We start from the raw sequence: 3,661 nt of genomic DNA on the forward strand, positions 1-3,661 counted from the left end.
GGCAGACATGAAGGCCTCAAAGCTGCTGGGAGTGCAGAGGCCTCTGGGTCTCTGGGGAAGCTGCTAGCCTGATTGTCCACATCCAGGGGGCATAAACATGCTCTTGTTTCAGAGAAGCCAAGCAGGGCCCAGCCCCAAGGAATTGAACATCCAGGCTGATCCAGGGAATACAGATTCCAGCTAGGGAAAGGGTTGTGGTTGGGAAAGACTGTGATATGGATCCTGCAAGCTTTGGAGGATATCTCCTAATTTTTTAAAATTAAGATAAAAGTAACAACGAAGCCACCAAAAATTGCAATCCTAACAAAACTATTTTAACTTTTATATATCTCCTTCTGGGCTTTGTCCATAGAGAAACACGATTTTCCTTCATTGCAATTATAATATGTGTATAATTTTGTATTCAGGTGGAGATTTTTGTTCACTTAACATTTTTCGTGTTTCCACACAACTTTTATAATCAAATTTAAGAGCTGCATAAAATGAAACAGTGTAGATGCCCCCTAATTTACTAAACTTTCCTATCACTGGTTATATAGATTACTTCTAAATTTTTATTATTGAATCACACCACATTGAACAACTTCAAAGGGAGCATTGTTTCCTTCCAAAGGCAAACTAACGGAGCCAAAGGACATAAATATTTTTAACTCATTGCACGCTGTTTCCTTAACTAGTGGTACTAATTACATTACCTTTGAAAGTAACCGAGTTTAGCAGCACCCCACCCATATCCTACGCCTTCACCCCAATCTCACCATGGTGGCTTATTAGAAGTGTGCGTTTGGGGGCAACGTTTCTTGCTAGTTTAATAAGTATCAAATAGCACCTCAAGACTGCTTTAATTTTAATTGCTCTGATTACTAGCAGGGCTAAACATTTTCCCAGGTGTTTGTTAATACACTGGATTTCCCTCATGTGAATAGCCTGCTTAAATGCGTTGCCTACTTATCTATTGGACCATATGTAATCTTTTTTCTCTTATAAATTTTAATAAACCCTTTATGTGGCATAGCTATCAACAGTTTGTGTATTGCAGTTGGTGCAACCACCTTTTTCCATCTCTAATTTTCTCATTTCATTACATTCTTTTTTAACTTAGAGGAGCTTTTATTTTGTTCTTGCTGTCATCTGTCAGTATGTTTCTTCGCCATTTCTCTATTGCTTCAAAGCTGAGAGTGGTCTTGCTTTGTAAAGATAATAAATATTGCATTTCGTGCTAACTGTTCTTTTTTTTTAAAAAGATATTTAGCTTTTAATCTATCTGTGGTCTATTTTGGTATAACTGGGAGCTCAAAATTAAAATTCTTCAATGCTATCTAGTTTCCCAATGTCATTCATTTTTAACTATTTTTTAAATTATTATTTTATAAAGTGTTCTAATGTCGAACAGGTTAGGCCTTGTGACTTGCCCTGTTTTTCTTTGTAGAATGTCCTTTGAAATCTTCATCTATTTGTTTTCCCAGAGTCTGTTGAGTTCAGAAAAATACTGTTGGGATTGATTGGAGTTAGGTTATGTTTACTAATTATCTAAGGCCTTGAGACATTTTCACGGTACCAAGTGTGCTCATCTCAGAATATATTATGTCTCTACCCTTCCCCCACCCCGTAGGGTTTGCAAGTTTCTTAAGAAAGGTCATACTTATTTCTAAGTATGTTAGATCACTTGTTTCTGTTATAAATGAATTTTTTTCCATTTTATTTTCTAGTGATTACTAGTGTTGAGGACGACCATCAGTTCTTATGTATAAAGTTTGCATTCATTTTCCTTCTAAAACTCTTTAACTCATGATTTTTTGCTGATTCTTTTGTATCCACTATCTACACAAAGGTTTTTGTGTTGACTCTTTCTTCAGTTTATTTTATTCTGCCTTACTGAATTGACTAGGATGTCCAAACAAAATCAAGTTGAAGTAAATCTCTCTTTTTCTTTTAGGAATTTGGAAAGATATAAATTAACTTGCGCATTAATTATCAGTGTGATAATAACAGCAATTCGTTTTTATTCCTAGTTTTGATGTTAATTTACAGGGCTGATTTGGGGCTTAAAATAGGTATGCTTTATCCTACTGAAGAAACTTTTAATTATTAATTTATAACTTTTAAAAAATGGTTGAATGCCATCAAATTATTTTTAGAGTTTCTATTAAGATGATGTTGTCTTTTATTTTGGACTTCATGTTGAATGAATAATGAAATTTTCACTTAGTGACAGAGCTGGAATCCTAACCCAAGTCTTCCACTTCTGACTCCCATGTTATTTGATCAAGTTGTCTTTTAGGAAGATACGTTTTAGTTTACCAAGGCTTGAGCATTGCTTATAGTTGTATAATAAGCAGCAACCACAGGCAGATAAAAAGCGTTTTCAGAAAGAATTCTTTCTGCCTTTAACCGTTTCAGGGTACCTAGGTATCAGTGGCAGTGGCAAAACAGGAAAGTATCTACAAGAGTGACTCTTACAATTTTTAAACTTGTTAAGACTGGAGGAGTGATTGAAAATGATTGAGATCTCTCTTTGAAAAGAGAATTAGACACTTTTGACTAAAATTTAACTGAGATGTAGGTACATTTGGCAAAGTAAAACACCACGCACTGCATTCGGATATCCACTTCTAGTTCTCCCTCCGGCAACCAACACGGCATTGTGAACAGAGTCTGTTCCAGCTCCTTCTCGACCCCTGTCTGCTTTCCTGGCTGAACATCCACCATCCCTCTCTATGGATCTACAGCAGCCTGCCCCATCACACTCTTTCCAGGCTTCTTTTTTGCTGCTGCATTGGGGGAGACTTTTGTTCTGCTCCAATTAGCCAGAACAGTTACTGCTTCATTGGTATCCAAGCTGAAAATGAGCCCTGCACAGCACCGTGACCCCTCCTGGGAAAACACCATTCAACACCGCTGTGAGAGGCAGCTTCGAGTGAGCCGAGTCACCTTCTCACAACCACCACCCCACGGGCCACAAGTTTCCAAAATCGTTCCACAGATACTTCTATTTAATGTCAAAACCGTGGGGCAAGTAGACAGGGGTTATTGCTAATATCCCCATTTTACAGATGGAAACCGAGATACAGAGAGAATGAATGAATTTCCTAAAATGCAGGCAGCTAAGAAATGGTTGGGCAAAATTCCAGAGTCAATTCCAATGTGATTTCAAACCTGGAGTTTTTTTTACATCACACTGTCTGCATGTAGGATAATCTCCTATTCTTTCAAGCTTGAAATAGAGGATTCAAACATCTGCAACTGAAGGAGTTAAGAGTGAACTTGATTTAAGTAACTTGAAGCTTCCAGGCATGTGAAATATGCAGGGGCTGCCGCAGGCAGGGTGGGGACAAGGAATCCCTCTGCTGCTATTTTAATCCTCACAAACACAGTGAATTGAATGTTTCTATCCACTTGGTGACCCAGATGCTGAGCAGAGCAGTGGATGAGTGGTTGTAAGAGGAGAGGGAGGGGTGGCCTAGGCTTGGCTTCTGAAAGGGCTTTGATTCTGCAGGTGGAAAGTTTTTTGCTCTGCCTCTGGGTGTTCGAGGAAGAGGGTGATGCCAGGAGGTCCTGGAACTTCATTTGCATGCAGGCCCTGATTCCTATGGAACAGAAGGAAAAAACTCTGGGTCTTCCCCCTATTCCGGGGGCCCAAATACTGGCTCCCATGGAGGGA

Source organism: Pteropus vampyrus, unplaced genomic scaffold (genome assembly GCF_000151845.1).
Source record: "Pteropus vampyrus isolate Shadow unplaced genomic scaffold, Pvam_2.0 Scaffold50, whole genome shotgun sequence".
NCBI classification, from domain to species: Eukaryota; Metazoa; Chordata; class Mammalia; order Chiroptera; family Pteropodidae; genus Pteropus; species Pteropus vampyrus.